Raw genomic sequence first — 18781 nt, forward strand, 5'->3', positions numbered from 1 at the left:
ATGGAAGCATCATGGGAAAGGCCATTCATGGTCCAGGAGCTCCTGGGAGCTGTTAATTACCTCATAGCATTCCCCACCTCCAACCGAAAGCTAAGGTGTACCATATTAATTCTCTAAAGCCCTTTTATTCCAGAGAATTAAAGCTTTGTCAGTTTACAGCCCAGGGAGGAGACGACGCTGAGTGGCCTGAAGGTGTCTATTACGAAGGGAAAACTGTTGGTGGTGTGGAAGAGGTGAACCTCTCCATGACCCTTGGGCGTATGCAGCGACAGCAGACCAAGGAGCTGTGCACTAGCTACGCGTCGACGTTCTCATCCACCCCAGGACTGACTGAACGGGCATACCACTCCATTGACACAGGTAATGCTCACCCAATTAAAGTCCAACCTTACCGGGTGTCTCCTCAAGCTAAAACTGCTATAGACCGGGAGATCCAGGATATGTTACAGAGTGCATGGGCATCTCCAGTGGTTCTAGTTCCCAAACCAGATGGGAAGATACGTTTTTGTGTGGACTATCATAAGCTAAATGCTGTAACTCGCCCAGACAACTATCCGATGCCACGCACAGATGAACTATTAGAGAAACTGGGGCGGGCCCAGTTCATCTCTACCTTGGACTTAACCAAGGGGTACTGGCAGGTACCGCTAGATGAATCCACCAAGGAAAGCTCAGCCTTCATCACACGTCTCGGGCTGTATGAATTTAATGTCCACCCTTTCGGTCTGCAAAATGCACCCGCCACCTTCCAAAGACTTGTAGATGGTCTCCTAGCGGGATTAGGAGAATATGCAGTCGCCTACCTTGATGATGTGGCCATATTTTCGGATTCCTGGGCAGAACACCTGGAACATCTACAAAAAGTCCTTGAGTGCATAAGGGAGGCAGGACTAACTGTTAAGGCTAAGAAGTGTCAAATAGGCCTAAACAGTGTGACTTACCTTGGACACCAGGTGGGTCAAGGAACTATCAGCCCCCTACAAGCCAAAGTGGATGCGATCCAAAAATGGCCTGTCCCAAAGTCAAAGAAACAGGTTCAATCCTTCTTAGGCTTGGCTGGTTATTACAGACAATTTGTACCGCAATACAGCCAAATCGCCACCCCGCTGACAGACCTAACCAAAAAGAAACAGCCGAACGCTGTTCAGTGGACCAAAAAGTGTCAGGAGGCCTTTAACCAGCTTAAAGCGACACTCATGTCTGACCCTGTACTAAGGGCCCCAGACTTTGACAAACTGTTCCTAGTAACCACAGATGCGTCCGAGCGTGGTGTGGGAGCAGTTTTAATGCAGAAAGGACCTGATCAAGAATTCCACCCTGTAGTGTTTCTCACCAAAAAACTGTCTGAGAGGGAAAGCAACTGGTCAGTCAGTGAAAAAGAATGTTATGCCATTGTCTAAGGTAGAACAGTGTGTTTGGTGTTTCGATTTCATTAAAACCAATGGACTGTTGTATGGTTTTCCCTTCCCCGTCTGCTGTTTTAACGGAGGAACAAACATTCACCCTGAGCACAGCCCTGGGACTCACTGACCCAGCAAAGACACCCGGCGATGCTAATGAAGAACTTTAGCACCAGAAAAGTGTCGACTCCAAAGCCGGGGACCATCCTGTCCTGTCAACTCTCTTCTTCCGAATTTGATTGGTGATCGTTCACCCTTGCCACTGATGGCTTCACACCTCCATCGTGCATGCAAAAACTCTGGGCTGGCTGAAGAGATCCCATGATCCTTAACTCTTTCCTGTCCAGAGCTTGGGAAAGTTTCAATTCAGTCAGTGAACATAAGTTTTTAATTGAAAGACGAAAGAGAGAAAACCAATTGGTCCACTTTGGTATTTTCCAGAGCTTTCCTCTGGAAACATCACTTCAACCTCCAAAAGCCTTCTCCTGCCTTTGCCAGGGTCCCAGGTGGGAGGAAGGGAACATTATCCCCATCTTATAAACAGGGAAACTGAGGCAGAAAGAGGCAGTGTCAGACTCAGAGCCACGAATACAGCCAAGGAGTCAGATTTCAGAGTAGCAGCCGTGTTAGTCTGTATCCCCAGAAAGAACGGGAGTACTTGTGTCACCTTCGAGACTAACCAATTCATATGAATTGGTTAGTCTCTAAGGTGCCACAAGAACTCCTGTTCTCCTAAGCAAGGAGTCCTAATTGCTGCTGGCTTCCAGCCTATTCTAGACCCACCCCGTCCCTGACCTGGGGATAGAACCCAGGAGTCCTGGCTCCCAGAAAACAGACCATGTGAGTCAGTGCGATGGTGCAACAGTGTCCCCTCCTGGCCAAGCATGGCTCGGTCCCGGCTCACGCAGCTCAGCGCGGCCCTCACGCCAGTCCCTGTGCCCAGGAATCTGCAAACCCCTCCCGCTGCTCAGCCCTTTTCTCCCTGCGCTCGCTGGGCCAGCGTGGGGTACATACACCCCAGAAGAGACCCCCACTCCCTGCAGACAGCAGGCAGAGGGGCAGGGGCGCCCACACGGTGGCCGGGCATTTTCTGCAGTGACCAGAGCAGCGATGAAGCAGCTGGCTGTGGGTACGGCAGGCAGGTTCAGAGACTCAGAGAACCATAGAAGATCAGGGTTGGAAGAGAGCTCAGGAGGTATCTAGTCCAACCCCTGCTCCAAGCAGGACCAACCCCAAGTAATTCATCCCAGCCAGGGCTGTGGCAAGCTGGGTCTTAAACACCTCAAAGGATGGAGATTCAACCCCCTCCCTAGGAAACCCAATGCAGCGCTTCATCACACTCCTATTGAAATAGTGTTTCCTAATCTCCAGCCTAGACCTCCCCCCCAGCAACTGGAGACCATTGCTCCTCGTTCTGTCATCTGCCACCACTGAGAACAGCCGAGCTCCATCCTCTTTGGAAACCCCCTCAGGTAGTTGAAGGCTGCTATAAAATCACCCCTCACTCTTCTCTTCTGCAGACGAAAGAAGCCCAGTTCCCTCAGCCTCCCCTCCTAAGTCACGTGCCCCAGCCCCCTCATCATTTTCCTTGCCCTCCGCTGGACTCTCTCCAATTTTTCCACATCCCTTCTGTAGTGGGGGCCCAAAACTGGACCCAGTACTCCAGATGTGGCCTCACCAGTGCCGAATAGAGGGGAACAATCACTTCCCTCCATCTGCTGGCAACGCTCCTACTGATGCAGCTCAAAATGCCTTTGGCCTTCTTGGCAACAAGGCCACCCTGCTCTCTCATAGCCAGCTTCTCATCCACTGTAATCCCCAGGTCCTTCTCTGTGGAAAGGTTGCCGAATACCTGCCCCCTGGGGGATCGGCTGGGGCTGCCCCGTGACATCCTGGTTGGCCCGGAGATGGGAGATTTCACAACCCTGCATGGGACACTGGCTGATCAGATGATACCAATGTGTCTTGAGGCCAATTCCCTTGTGCATTAGTGCAGATCAGTGGTTCTCAGCCAGGGGTCCATGTACCCCAGGGGTACACACAGGTCTTCCGGGGGGAACATCAGCTCATCTTCATGTTTGCCTCGTTTTACAACCGGCCGCATTAAGGCACGAGTGAAGTCAGTACGAGCTAAACTGTCGACCCCTTGTTCATATTGCTCTATATACTCGACACTGAAATGCCAGTGCAGGATTTGTCCTGCGTTCCCACCGAGTTATTTTATAATGGCGGAAATGAGAAAGGAAGCAGCTTGTCAGCAGCAGCATGGCCGTGACACTGTGCATTTTTATGGCTGGTTTTGTGAGCAAGTCGTTTTTAAGTGAGGGGAAATTTGGGGTACCCAAGACACATCAGACTCCCGCAAGGGGTACAGCTGTCTGGAAAGGTCGAGAGCCGCTGGCCTAGATCAAAGGCATGGCGAAGGTAGAACAGTGTGTTTGGAGTTTCGATTTCATGAAAACCAATGGGCCGTGGTATGGTTTTCTCTTCCCCATCTGCTGTTTTAGCGGAGTAACAACCATTCACCCTGAGCACAGCCCTGGGACTCACTGACCCAGCAGAGATGCCGGAGGGATGCTAAGGAGGAACTTTAGCACCAGAAAAGTGCTGACCCCAAAGGCAGGGGCCATCGTGTGTGCTGACCGCCGCGTTCCTCCCTCCCCCCATCGAATGCAAAGCCCAAGTGGCTGGGGGCCCTGCCAGCTTGTTCTCTGGGAGAAGAAGCTGTAAGGATGCATTCAGGGAAGGATCCTGCCTCGCTGGGCCGGCTGGACTCTTACAGGGACCAGAACGGGATGCAAAGCGGGGAGCCCTGGAGACCGTCTGGGGGCACCTGAAAAGACTTGGGAAAATGGCAGTTTCTCCCATCACCGCCACCATTTGGAATTACAGACTGCGACTCACCTGGGTATGAATTTTACCGGCTTTAACCCCTCGTGACCCTCATTCCCTTTCCTTGGCTCATGAACCTTTAGTGAGATTCCTACAGACCTGGCTGCCAGCGTTGCCTTTGGTGTAGGATCTGGGGTCCCGTGGCTCTGGGGTAAGTGACCGGTCTCCTGGGGCAGGGGACAACCTGGGTGGGCTGGTTTGGGGTGTACGTGACCTTTCCTCACAAAGTCCAGCTTGTCTGAGAGTATCTGAGGGGACTGGCTGTGACTCCGGGGTCAGACGGGGGCAGCGATCCAGGAGTTCACGCTGGGTGAAATCTCCTCACAGATCACCACCGGCTGGGGGGATCTGCCCTGTTGCCTGACACCCTCCTTGAGCCCGGCACTCCCAGTGGAGCCGCCCCAGAGAGCGGGACGAACTGAGCCCTGCAAAATCAACCTAGAAGGACATTGCTCCCCTCCAGGGCGTTCCCGCCCGCCTGGACAGCTGGGTGAGCCACGGCCTCTCCTTCCCACAGCCCTCCTTCCCCAGGGGAGCTTAGCCCGCTGGTGCCTTTCCCCCAGCCATGGGCCTTGCCTTCCGGGAGGGGGTCTAGGCAGGACTCCTGGGTTCCATTCCCTGGCCCTGCAAGGGGAGAGGGGTCCAGTGGTTAGAGCAGGGGGCTTGGGAGCCAGGACTCCTGGACTCTATCCCTGGCTTTCAGAAGGAAGTGGGCTCTGGTGGGTTACAGGGTGGGGTACTGGGAGTCAGGACTCTCGGGTTCTCTTCCTGCTAGCATCACTTGTGCACAGATAGGGACGGGGGGGGCCGGTAGGGCGCGGTCAGGGGACAAGGAGCAAGGGGGGTGCTTTCCCCAGAACTCGCTTGATTCAGCCAATGCACAAAAGGGACCCGCAATCCCCCCGAAAGAGAAGCAGCAGCTGGTGGCTGCTGAAGGGAGGTTCACTGCAGCCCGGCACGCAGCAGAAGGGGAGGATGCCAGGCCGGGGCTCAGGGCTCCCCGATGCCCCCGCCGGCCCTGGGAGCTGGGTAGCACTTGGCCCGGATCAGCCAATCCCCCACACACTGGACGTATTTCCTCTCCCCCACTCTCTTCCTCCAAGCGCCAGGGGAGGCACATCCAGCCGCAATCTTCATCACAGTGATGCCACCTGGACAGGGGGAGAGAGACGTAATAAGGGGCTCCCACATCCCCCCTCCCCCGACCCCCATGTGGTTTCTCACACACTCCCCTCCCAGCATAACTGCACCCGGCTCTGCAGGCAGAGTGGGGTCTAGTGCTCAGAGCAGGGGCCTGGAACAACGTGAGAACATAACAGAGGAATGGCCCCCCTGGGTCACACCAAAGGTCCATCTAGCCCAGTATCCTCTGGCCAATGCCAGGTGCCCCAGAGGGAATGAACAGAACAGGGAATCATCCAGTGATCCATCCCCTGTCGCCCATTCCCAGCTCCTGGGCAAACAGAGGCTGGGGCCACCTTCTCTGCCAATCCTGGCTATAGCCACAGATGGACCTGTCCTCCAGGAACTTCTCTAGTTCCTGTTTGAACCCTGTTATAGTCTTGGCCTTCAAAACATCCTCTGGCAAGGAGTTCCACAGGTTGACTGTGCATTGTGTGAAGTTTGGTTTGTTTTAAACCTGCTGCCTGTGGTGACCCCTCGTTCTTATGTTAGGAGGAGTAAATAACACTTACTTATTTACTTCCTCCACACCCTCCAACCTTCTCTAGCCCTCGATCATATTCCCCCTTAGCCGTCTCTTTTCCAAGGTGAAACGTCCTACTCTTATTAATCTCTCTTCATATGGCAGCCGTTCCATCCCCCTCATCATTTTGGTTGGCATTTTCTGAAGCTTTTCCAATTCCAATATCTCTTTTTTGAGATGGGGCGACCACATCCGCACGCAGTGTTCAAGTTGTGGGCATCCCATGGATTTATACAGAGGCAACATGCTATTGTCTGTCTTATTCTCTGTCCCTTACTTAATGATTCCCAGCATTCTGTTCGCTTTCTTCACAGCCGCTGCACATGACTGGATGATTTCAGAGAACTCTCCACAATGACTCCAAGATCTTTCTTGAGTGGTAAATTCGACCCATCATTGTATATGTCTACCTGGGATTACATTTGCCCATGTGCATTACTTTGCATTCATCAACATTGAATTTCATCTGCCGTTTTGTTGCCCAGTCACCCTGTTCTGAGAGACCCTTTAGTACCTCTTCGCAATCTCCTTTGGACTTCACTATCTTGAGTAGGTTTGTATCTTCTGCAAATTTTGCCACCTCACTATTTACCCCTTTTTCCAGAACATTTTGGAATATGGTGAATAGGACTGGGCCCAGTGCGGATCCCTGGGGGACTCCCACTATTTATCTCTCTCCATTCTGAAAACTGACCATTTCTTCCTACCCTTTTTTCCCTATCTTTTAACCAGTTACTGAGCCATGAGAGGATTTTATCGCATGACAGCTCACTTTGCTTAAGAGCCTTTGGTGAGGGACGCTTTCTGAAAATCTAAGTACACTATATCCACGGGATCCCCCTTGTCCAAACGCTTGTTGATCCCCTCAGAGAATTCTAGTACATTGGTGAGGCGTGATTTCCCTTTACCGAAACCATGTTGACCCTTCCCCAACAAATTATGTTCATCTATGTGGCTGACAGTTCTCTTCTTTCCTCTAGTTTCAATGAGTTTGCCCTGTACTGAAGTCAGACTTATTGGCCTGTAGTTGCCGGGATCACCTCTGGAGCCCTTTTTCGAAACTGGTGTGTCATTAGCCATCCTCCAGCCAGTTCGGACAGAAGCTGATTTAAATGGTAGGTTACAAACCACAGTTAGTCATTCTATAATTTGAAATTTGAGTTCCTTCCGAACTCTTGGGCGAATCCCATCTGGTCCTGGTGACTTATTCCTGTTTAATTTATCAATTTTTTGGAAAAACTCCTGTAATGACTCCTCAATCTGGGACAGTTCCTCAGATTTGTCACCAAACAGAATGGCTCAGGTTTGGGAATCTCCCTCCCATCCCCATCTGGAGGACTTACCCACTGTTAATCGCCCAGATTCGTCAACACAATGGTCCTCGGCACCGGTGCAAGCCAACATCCCACTCCCCTGCCTGTGAAAAGGCTCCACATTGAAAAGTGTCAGGCACTGCCGGCCGTTGTGGACGGAGCTCACAGATGGCACTGAGAACAGTCAGACACACACAGTCAGCCAGGGGTGGGGAGTCACCACATATTGGGCTCGATCCCAGCTCGGGGAAGGGAGTGGGGTCTAGTGGTTAGAGCAGGGGGGCTGGGAGCCAGGACTCCTGGGTTATCTCCAGGCAGGTGTGGCCGGAGCAGGGCTCTAGGTTTGCAGCAGACACACACCTGGGATGGCCCCGGCGTTGCAGCCGTCGGTGTCACAGCAGGCGATGTTCACCCGCACGGTGACATTGTGCGCGTAGGTCAGCGAGAAGGGGCCGGGCTCACAGTTCTTGGGCTCCAGGCACGATTTACCCGTGTAGGAGAAGGAGGATCCCTCTGTGGAAGGGAAACAGAGCATCACCTCTGAGCTCCCCAATGGACCCCCAGCTGCTCCATCCTCCCCTTTTGTTCCATCCACCCCACCCCCAACTAATCTCATCTTCCTTCCGACCCCCGATAAAATCCTCTCTTCTGTCTGACCCAGGCCCCACTGTCACCCACTGCAATTCCCCATCTCATCCCATCCCCCGTCTATGACATTATCTTTCCAGACTGAGCAGTCCCTGCTCCTGGAGAGGAGTGGAGACTATTGGTTAGAGTAGGGGGAGGGGCTGGGAGCCAGGACTCCTGGGTTCGACCCCTGGCTTCAGGAGGACAATGGTGTCTACACTTAGTAGAAATCTTCTTTCACTCACCCAGCCTGATCTCTGCCACGACGGTGATGCAGGTCCCTTCCGAGGGGGCGCAGGGCTGCAGGGGGCCGGAGCACGATTGCTCTCTGGACGCACACACCTCGCATTGCAGAGCGCTCCCTGGAGGTTGGAAAAATCCCTTCTCAGTACAAACCCCGGCTCCCCACCCCTCCCCAGGCAGTGCCCGTGGGCGAAATACCACCAGGAACCAAGAGGTGGCGCTGTGGGAGTTGTTACCACCAATGCCTCCTCACTGAATGTGTGGGCAGGCAGATCTTGGAGAAATGCCACCTGCTTTTGCAGCAGTTCTGCCCAGTTCCATTTAACTCTCCGGATGGGGAAAGGCATCTTGCTAGCTGGTCATTTGTATCTGACTCAACACTGCAGACAAGTCTGTTTGCTGCCTGAGTGTCTGTGGCTAGAATACATTTTCAGCTGCTGACGTGGCTATCTGGGGTGCAGCTTGTGCCTGCGAACAAACCCCACACGTCTGTGTAGACAGAAAAACAAGACTTCGGCTGCTCTGCGGAGGGGTTTCTGCCTGGCTTTACGGTGAACCTTTCACACACACACACACACACACACCCCGCTGTCACTCTCTGCTCTCAGAGTTACGTCAGCTCAGCCACACTTGACTTCAGCCCACTTTTCATCGCTGATCCTGCCAATTCTCTTTTTCAGAATACGATTGATGCTTCTTAAGCCTTTGGATTGATGGCTGTGCACCTCCAGCTAGCGATCCCAGGAGCATCAACTCTTTCCTCTCCAGAGTGTGGGGGCCTTTAAATTCATGACGTGAGCGTCAGGTAGTTTTAAGAAAGAAAGAAAGAAAGAGAAAAATTTTCCCACTTCGGTTTTTTTAGAGCTTTCATGTGGAAACATCCATTAAACCTCAGAACGCCTTCCTCTGCCACTTCTATGTCCCTAGATGGTAGCAAAGTGATATTCTCCCCATCTAAGAAATAGGGAAACTGAGGTAGAACAAAGATGTGTTCAATTCAGGAACCAAGAAGACAGCCGAGAAGTCCTCACTCCTGACTCCCAGCCCACTCTAACCCACGAGACCCCACTCCTCTTTCAGAGCCACGGACAGAACTCGGGAGTCCTGATTTGCAACCGTCTCTGCTCAAACTCACTACACCCCAGCCCGCTTCTACAGCTGGGGAATGAGCCCAGAAGTCCTGGCTCCCAGCCCCCACCCGTTGCACCCCCATTCCCCTTTCAAACCCGGGGGATGAACCCAGGAGTCCTGGCAGGAATCTCAGCGCTGGTGGGCAGGGGAACATTTCCAAGCGGGATTATATGTGGATGGGGGTGGTGCTCCTCATCGGGATGACCCCAAGCCTGGGTGAGAGCTGGAGGAGGAACGAGAAGAAGGAAGGACGGACGGACTCTGACCCCCTGGCCAGGCACCTAGCCTGGGCTGTGGGAGTCCCAGGCTCCAATCCCTGCTCTCCCCGAGTCAGCCGGGGGACGTGGCCCTGGGTTTTCCTCTCGCTGGTTTTACCCACAAATTCCATCCTGAGCCCAGAATCCGCCATCGACAGCGGCACGTTCCCCAGGTGAATTCCGGCTCCCTGTGCCGGGGGACGGACGGGACTCACCTGTGGCCAGGAGAGCGGAGAGCAGGCAGAGGGGCAGAGCCACCCACATGGTGCCCGGGTGTTTACTGCAGTGAGCAGAACAGCGAGGAAGCATCTGGCTGTGGTTTTATCAGGCAGGTTGGCAAATACCTGCCCCCTGGGGGATCAGCTTGGGTTGCCCCATGACATCCTGGTGGACCCGGAGATGGGAGATTTCACAGCCCTGCATGTGACACTGGCTGATCAGATGATGCCAATGTGTACTGAGGCCAATTCCCTTTTGCATTAGTGGAAATCAGTGGTTCTCAGACAGGGGTCCGTATACCCCAGGGGTACACACAGGTCTTCCGGGGGTACATCAGCTCATCTAGATATTTGCCTCGATTTACAACCGGCCACATTAAGGCATGAGTGAAGTCAGTACGAGCTAAACTGTCGACCCCTTGTTCATATTGCTCTATATACTCTACACTGAAATGCAAGCACCAGGAAAGTGTCGACTCCAAAGCCCGGGACCATCCTGTCCTGTCAACTCTCTTCTTCCGAATTTGATTGGTGATCGTTCACCCTTGCCACTGATGGCTTCACACCTCCATCATGCATGCAAAAACTCTGGGCTGGCTGAAGAGATCCCATGATCGTTAACTCTTTCCTGTCCAGAGCTTGGGAGAGTTTCAATTCAGTCAGTGAACATAAGTTTTGAATTGAAGGACGAAAGAAAGAAAACCAATTGGTCCACTTTGGTTTTTTTCAGAGCTTTCCTCTGGAAACATCACTTCAACCTCCAAATACCTTCTCTTGCCTTTGCCAGGGTCCCAGGTGGGAGGAAGGGAACATTATCCCCACCTTACAAACAGGGAAACTGAGGCAGAAGGAGGCGGTGTCAGACTTGGAGTCATGAATACAGCCAAGGAGTCAGATTTCAGAGTAGCAGCCATGTTAGTCTGTATCCCCAAAAAGAACGGGAGTACTTGTGGCACCTTAGAGACTAACAAATGTAGATGAATCTCAGGAATCTCAGCGCAGGGGGCAGGGGAACATTTCCAAGCAGGATGACAAGGGTGGGGGACGCTTTTCCTGCCTCCTGAGATTTGTCTGTGATTTCCAAAGGTTTCCTGCTTCTCATCAGTGCCTAGCTCCCTGTGCCTGGGGACAGATGGGACTCCCCTGTGACCAGGAGAGCAGACAGCAGGCAGAGGGGCTGGGGCGCCCACATGGTGGTCGGGCATTTTCTGCAGGGACCAGAGCAGCCATGAAGCAGCTGGCTGTGGGTACGGCAGGCAGGTTCAGAGAATTAGAGAACCATAGAACACCTCAAAGGGTGGAGATTCCACCCCCTCCCTAGGGAACCCAATGCAGCGCTTCACCACCCTCCTAGTGAAATAGTGTTTCATGATCTCCAGCCTAGACCTCCCCCACTGCAACTGGAGACCATTGCTCCTCGTTCTGTCATCTGCCACCACTGAGAACAGCCGAGCTCCACCCTCTTTGAACCCCCCTCAGGTAGTTGAAGGCTGCTATCAAATTCCCCCTCACTCTTCTCTTCTGCAGACAAAAGAAGCCCAGTTCCCTCAGCCTCCCCTCCTAAGTCACGTGCCCCAGCCCCCTCATCATTGCCCTCCGCTGGACTCTCTCCAATTTCTCCACATCCCTTCTGTAGTGGGGGGCCCAAAACTGGACCCAGTACTCCAGATGTGGCCTCACCAGTGCCGAATAGCGGGGAATAATCACTTCCCTCCATCTGCTGGCAACGCTCCTACTGATGCAGCCCAAAATGCCGTTAGCCTTCTTGGCAACAAGGCCACCCTGCTGTCTCATAGCCAGCTTCTCATCCACTGTAATCCCCAGGTCCTTCTCTGCAGAAAGGTTGGCAAACACCTGCCCCCTGCGAGATCGGCTGGGGCTGCCCCGTGATATCCTGGTGGGCCCGGAGATGGGAGATCCTGCATGGGACACTAGCTGATCAGATGATGCCAATGTGTCTTGAGGCCAATTCCCTTGTGCCTTCGTGGAGATCTGTGGTTCTCAGCCAGGGATCCGTGTACCCCAGGGGTACACACAGGTCTTCCGGGGGTAAATCAGCTCATCTTAATGTTTATCTCGTTTTCCCACAGGACAGATAAAAAGCACTAATGAAGTCAGTACGAGCTAAAATTTCCTGACACAATGACTTGTTTGTGCAGCTCTATGTACTATCCACTGAAATGTAAGAGCAATATTTATATCCCAGTGGAGTTATTTTATAATTACACGGTGGAAATGAGAAAGGAAGCTATTTGTCAATCACAATGTGGCCGTGACACTTATGTATTTTTAGAATAACATAAGAAAGGACCTGTCATAAATATAAAGGGAAGGGGAACCACCTTTCTGTCCTCAGTGCTATAAAATCCCTCATGGCCAGAGGCAAAACACTTTTACCTGTTGTCATAAATATAAAGGGAAGGGTAAACTCCTTTACAATCCCTCCTGTCCAGAGGAAAAATCCTCTCACCTGTAAAGGGTTAAGATGCTAAAGGTAACCTCAGTAGTATGAGGGCCCTACCGTCAATCAAACACTGACCCCGCCCCTTGACCCCTTAGTCCCACCCCTTGACCCCACCGGAAGTGCCGCCCCATGGTGTATTACTTCCGGGGTCAAGGCTGCCGCAAGACCTGAAGCAAGGTGTGTCTTGTGAAACTCACCCCACCCCTTGACCCCTTAACCCCACCCCTGGACCACTGCCCCCTTCACTGGAAGTCCCGCCCCATGGGGTATTCCTTCCAGGGTCATGGCTGCCACATGACCGGAAGCAAGGTATATCATGTGACCCCTCTAACTACTCCTCCCACTTCCCTCTACCAATCAGGAGAGGTTTCGCCCCTGTAGGGCTTCCCCCAAGAGGAGATTTGACCAATCAGGGCGAGTTCCGGGGCGGGGTGTCCTCTCCACAAGTGGGTCTTGTGACCCCTCTAACAACTCCTCCTCCCACCCTCTACCAATCAGGAGGGGTTTTGTCCCGATAGGACCAAGAGGAGATTTGACCAATCAGGATGAGTTCCGGGGCGGGGTGACCCATCCGGAAATGATTTTTGTGACCCCTCTAACAACTCCTCCTCCCACCAACGTCTACCAATCAGGCCACCCCAAGAGCTGATTTGACCAAAATAGGGCAGGTTCTGGGATGGGGTGAACCACCCAGATGAGGGGTGTGTGACCCCTCTGCCAGTCAGAGCGCAGCACCATCACCCCATAAGTCCCAGCGTCGGGCAGAAGAGGCTGTCTTTTACCAAGAGCGCGTGTTTTAGAAATCATGGAAACATGGACTCCTTCACCCCCACCGTGGGAACTTCGGACTTTGTTTTAGCCCCGAGGGCCTTTGGACTTGTGTGGAGAAAGCGCTACATCAGCGAGAGTTCTGAGGAGGACCCTTTGGCCCAGCCATTGACGGACACACCGGAAACCGACCCCGAAACCCGGCTGCTTGTGAGGCACCGCGATGAGCGTGATGGCCTCTTGTTGTCCTCCCCCCTGGAGGTGGAAGGTGATCACGGCTTGGGGGAGTTACGGGCGGACAAAGTGAATGAAAAAGACGTGGCTCAGGTAAATGAATGTTTAAGAAGTGAGGGTCGGGGTGGGGGTGTGTAATGGGGGGGCTAGGAACCAGGGATTGTTTAAATCAAAAACCAAGCAGTGGGGAGCTTACGCTGTTTCTTTTTTGAAAAAATCTCTCGACAGCTCGATGGTGCCTTTCTGGAGGCCTTTGAGAACTTACACATCGGTAGCCCCGTGGGAGTAAATGTATCATGCATCAGCTGTTTTTGCTCATGTCTGAGACACAGATCTCAAGAGGAAAAGGACAAAATGGAAGAGTGAACCAGCACAGACACCCTCATGTTAGGACTCATGGCGTCCATTTTTACGGGCGGTTGTAAAAGGTTGTGTTAAACCAGGCGATTAATAAAACTTATTTAGATGTGTTCATATGAATGTTGTCCCCCACCCACACTTGTGTTAGTAAAAGATGGTACCAGGAACAGTCATGTCTCCACAGGCGGCTCTGTTAAAGAAAATATATTACACCCCCGGGGAAGCTGGGAGCTTTGGCGGGGTGAACCCTCTTTTTCAAGTGGCCAAAAAGCAGAGTAAAACTTCAAATAGAAGACAAGTAACAGCTTGGCTTTCAGACCAGGATGCTTATACTTTACACAAAGCGGCTCAAATACGTTTTACAAGAAACAAGACCATTGTTTCAGATGTGGATGCGCAATGGCAGGCAGATTTGGTGGATATGCACCAGTTCTCCAGACACAACAGCAATTTTATGTACATCTTAACAGTGGTAGACATTCTATCCAAAAATGCCTGGGCCTTAGGCCTAAGAGACAAGACGAGTGGTGAGGTATCCAAGGCCTTTCAAGCTATTTTTAGCGAAGGGTCTGTGCCTCAAAAATTACAAACCGATCGGGGGAAAGAATTTTTAAACAAACCCTTAAGCAGATTGTTAAAACGGCATGGCATTCCCCATTTTGTTGCTAATAATGAAGTCAAAGCAGGGGTTGTGGAGCGGTTTAACAGAACTTTAAAAACTAGGATGTGGAGCTATTTTATCTAAAACCAAAGGAGCTTTTGAAAAAGGTTATGAACAGACATTTACCGATGAGATAGTCATAGTGGATGAAGCCTTAACCAGGGGTCAGAGACTGTATACCGATTAAAAGACTACGAGGGTGAGACAGTTCCTGGATCTTTTTGCCCTGAAGAATTACAAAAAGTAAACACCAAACGAGACAGGATTTACAGGATTGAAAAAATTCTAGCAGAGAAAGGAAAAGGGAGAAAAAAGCAACTACTGGTGAAATGGTTGGGGTGGCCTGATAAGTTTAACAGCGGGGTGAAAGCTTCTCAACTCTGTGACCTTTAGACACAAACAACAAACAAACAACAAAAACAAACAAAAGTTATTCCTCCTACAAAGACAGAGAAGATGAGCGACAGCGGGTTTTACATTACTTTGCCCAGCAACGCCAGCTCTGCAGTTTTTCCCCAAAACACCAGCTTGAACTTTACAATACGGCTTATGAAGCCCTTGGATCTCCCGGGTTCCTGGGAGGTGGGGTTAGTGGAAATACAACACCCGCACAGCTGGAACACTATCAACGAGGACACCCCTTTTGAAGTCACCTTTGGAGATATGGCGTGGAGTTTCATCCACCCTGACATCTGGTGGTGAGGTGTGGCAAGTTGTGGAAAAAAACTTCAGGGGCCGATCTCATTTGCATAGGCACAACAACCCCACCTAAAATGAGGCCATAACTGCCCAAATGGTCACTTTGGCTGTTGTGGGATCCCCAGTGTCTCTGTTATTGGGGCAGGAAGAATAAATTGTTATTACCCTGATTATGGGAACTGTGCTTGGAACTATACTTGGCCTTTTGTTATGATGGAGGGACTCACCATCAACTAAATAGCACTCGCAAGGCAAGGGACATGGGTTCCAAAACTCTGGGAATAGAGAGAGGCTTGAGACAGGTATTAGTACCTGGTGGTGTGGGCGCATGTTTGGGAGGGAAGGCAGAGATTTTGCTGTACTGTGTGAGCTGTCGTTGGCTGTGGACCCTCTACAGGTTCTAGGCCCAATAGCAGTGGAAGATGGTGAGTGGAAGGTAGTAACTACTGGGAGCCAGCCCTCACCAGCCCTTGCCTCTGAAGTGGAGTTTTTAAAGAAAATGTCTGCCTTTTTGGGGAAAGAGGGGAAGACCTTGACTGATATGCCGGGTCTGTTTTGCCTTTACCCAGGAGTCCCACCCCGGGAGGCTGCTCCGTCACCTGATGAGTGGGTGAAGGCTTTGGGCAAGCATTAGAGAAGGTTGTGCCACCCCACCCTAAGTCAAGCCCCTATCGTAAACTGAGGTTGTTTTCTGGGGTTCACACCCCAATGCCTGGGGAAGAAGCATTTGAACCCTGGCTGGAACACACCACTGAAATGCTGCAGGAATGGGCAGTACCTGATGCTGAAAAGAGAAGGTGACTAGTAGAGTGCCTTAGGGGGCCAGCCCTAGATGTGATTCGCACACTGAAGCTCAGTAACCCTGGGGTCAAGGTAAAGGACTGCCTAGAGGCCCTTGATCATGCCTTTGGGAGAACCGAGGGCTCAGAGGATGTTTATTGCAAGTTCCTCAATGCCAGGTAACAAAAGGGAGAGAAAGTTTCTGCCTATGTACAGAGGTTGGAGAAATTATTACAGAGAGCCTTCATGAGGGGAGCAGTAGCGGTTGAGCAAATGGACCGGACTAGATTGGCTCAGATTGTGAGGGGAATTCAATATCAGAACCCAATCCTTCTCCACCTTCGATTAAGGGAGCGCCAAGACAATCCACCGGGTTACTCTCGGCTGATAAAAGAGGTCCGAGAGGAGGAAGAGAGGCAGGCAGCTGGTGAGGTTTGGGAGGTTCGGCCACCCCAGGCAACTGCCACAACATCCATACGAACGCCCAAGGCGCTGATGGTGAATCCTCAAGAGGAACTTACCCAATGAGTGCAGGTCCTGACACAGAAAGTGGCTGAACTAGAGAATACTATCGATTCAGCAAAGACTTCAGCGTACAAGGAACCCCCCGTTACCACGGTCCAGAAGACTACATTTAGAATCTCTGCCCCACCCCGGCAACACGGGAAAGGGCAATCCTTCTTCTGCTACCGGTGTGGCCAGGGTGGGCACATTGCTGCCAGGTGTCAGAATGCAGAGAATCCCCCGCTAGTATACCAAAAGCTGAGGACCACCTGGGGAAAGTCGGGAAACGGCCCCAGGGCCTGGGAAGGGAGCCGCCTAGGCCTGCAGGGTTTGTAGGCTCCCCTGCGAAGAACCATGCCACCCGAATCCCACCAGGATTGATAGGACCTCGAGCTGAGGTCACTGTAAAGGTTGAAGGGACAGAATGTAGAGCAGTGCTTGACACGGGATCCCAAGTGACTATCATATTCCAGTCTTTCTACCAGCAGATGCTTATGCATCTGCCTATACAGCCCTTGACAGGGCTCGGCCTGTGTGGTCTCAGCATGGATGAATACCCGTATCAGGGGTATGTCATTGTACACCTGGAATTCCCAGAAGAGATCGCTGGGGTAAGACAGGAGGTGGACACTGTCGCTTTAATATGCCCTGACCCTAAAGGTGTCTCTGAGGTGTCTGTGCTAATAGGGACCAACTCCAGCCTCTTTAAGGTACTTGCAGATTACTGCAGACAGCGAGCAGGGGACCAATACCTGAATACCTTGGTGATACACACACATTGTGCCGCAGTCTACAGAAAAATTGAGGACGCAAAAAGAGTGATGCCTGATTTGCCGGTGGGAGCACTGAGGTACGCAGGCCCGGTCCCCTTAGTGGTGCCTGCAATGACAGAAAAGGAGGTGATTGTCATGAGTACCTGCCTGAAAGGCAGTAAGAGAACATTAGCAGTGGTAGAGCAGCCGACCAAGGGAGGGCTCCCTGAAGGAGGGCTGGTTCTTAGTGGAGTCATAACCCTACTCCTGACGCCCAGGAAAGGGTGACTATACTGATTGCTAATGAAACAAGTCGTGATATTTTTGTGAGGCAAGGACAGAAGACAGCAGACCTCTTTGAGCCCGAGTCAATTCTAACCCCCCAGTGTGAAACTCAAGTTCCGACGATAGACCCAGCAAAGTTTGACTTTGGAGATTCACCAGTGTCCGAGGAGTGGAAAAATCGCCTGAGGAAGAAACTTTGTGAAAGATCCAAGGTGTTCTCACTGCATGAGTGGGATGTGGGATGTGCAAAAGGAGTAGAACACAATATCAGACTACATGACTCTCGACCTTTCAGGGAGAGATCTAGGAAGATTGCTCTCTCTGAGATGGAAGATGTGCAACATCATCTTCAGGAGCTCGTACTGACTTCACTAGTGCTTTTTATCTGGCCTGTTGTAAAATGAGGCAAACATCAAGATGAGCTGATGTACCACCCTGGAAGACCTGTGTGTACCCCTGGGGTACACGGACCCTTGGTTGAGAACCACTGGTCTCCACGAATGCACAAGGAAATTGGCCTCAAGACACATTGGCATCACCTGATCAGCCAGTGTCACATGCAGGGTTGGCAAATCTCCCATCTCCGGGCCCACCAGGATGTCACGGGGCAGCCCCAGCCGATCTCGCAGGGGGCAGGTGTTTGCCAACCTTTCCACAGAGCAGGACCTGGGGATTACAGTGGATGAGAAGCTGGCTGGCCTTGTTGCCAAGAAGGCTAACGGCATTTTGGGCTGCATCAGTAGGAGCGTTGCCAGCAGATGGAGGGAAGTGATTGTTCCCCTCTATTCGGCACTGGTGAGGCCACATCTGGAGTACTGGGTCCAGTTTTGGGCCCCCCACTACAGAAGGGATGTGGACAAATTGGAGAGAGTCCAGCGGAGGGCAACGAAAATGATGAGGGGGCTGGGGCACGTGACTTAGGAGGGGAGGCTGAGGGAACTGGTCTTCTTTTGTCTGCAGAAGACAAGAGTGAGGGGGAATTCGATAGCAGCCTTCAACTACCTGAGGGAGGTCCCAAAGAGGATGGAGCTCGGCTGTTCTCAGTGGTGGCAGAAGACAGAACGAGGAGCAATGGTCTCCAGTTGCAGTGGGGGAGGTCTAGGTTGGAGGTCAAGGGGAGGGACGGCATCCACGGGACAGCAACCGGGACCCCAGGGCAGGTCACAGCAGTGAGAGCTCAGCTGCCCGGCCCTGGGGAGCAGCTGGCCGCACGCTGCATGGTGGACGTCTCTTGTTCTTCCATCGGCGGCGGTTGCTACTTCAGGCTCATGGTGGCCAGCGAGAAGCCGGGAAGGCTGGGCTGTGCAGGCCCTGGGGCCCGCCCGCCTCTTCTGTCTGCAGTCCCACCCCTGTTCTGCTCCTTCCCCCGTGGCCCTGCCCCGGTTCCACCCACAGTCCTGTCCCAGTCCACCCACCCCCTTGCAGCCCCCCCACCCACGTCCCCAAGACCAGGAAAGATCTGTCCCGCCGCCAGCTGGGGGTGAGAGC

Source organism: Eretmochelys imbricata, chromosome 24 (assembly GCF_965152235.1).
Source record: "Eretmochelys imbricata isolate rEreImb1 chromosome 24, rEreImb1.hap1, whole genome shotgun sequence".
NCBI lineage: Eukaryota > Metazoa > Chordata > Testudines > Cheloniidae > Eretmochelys > Eretmochelys imbricata.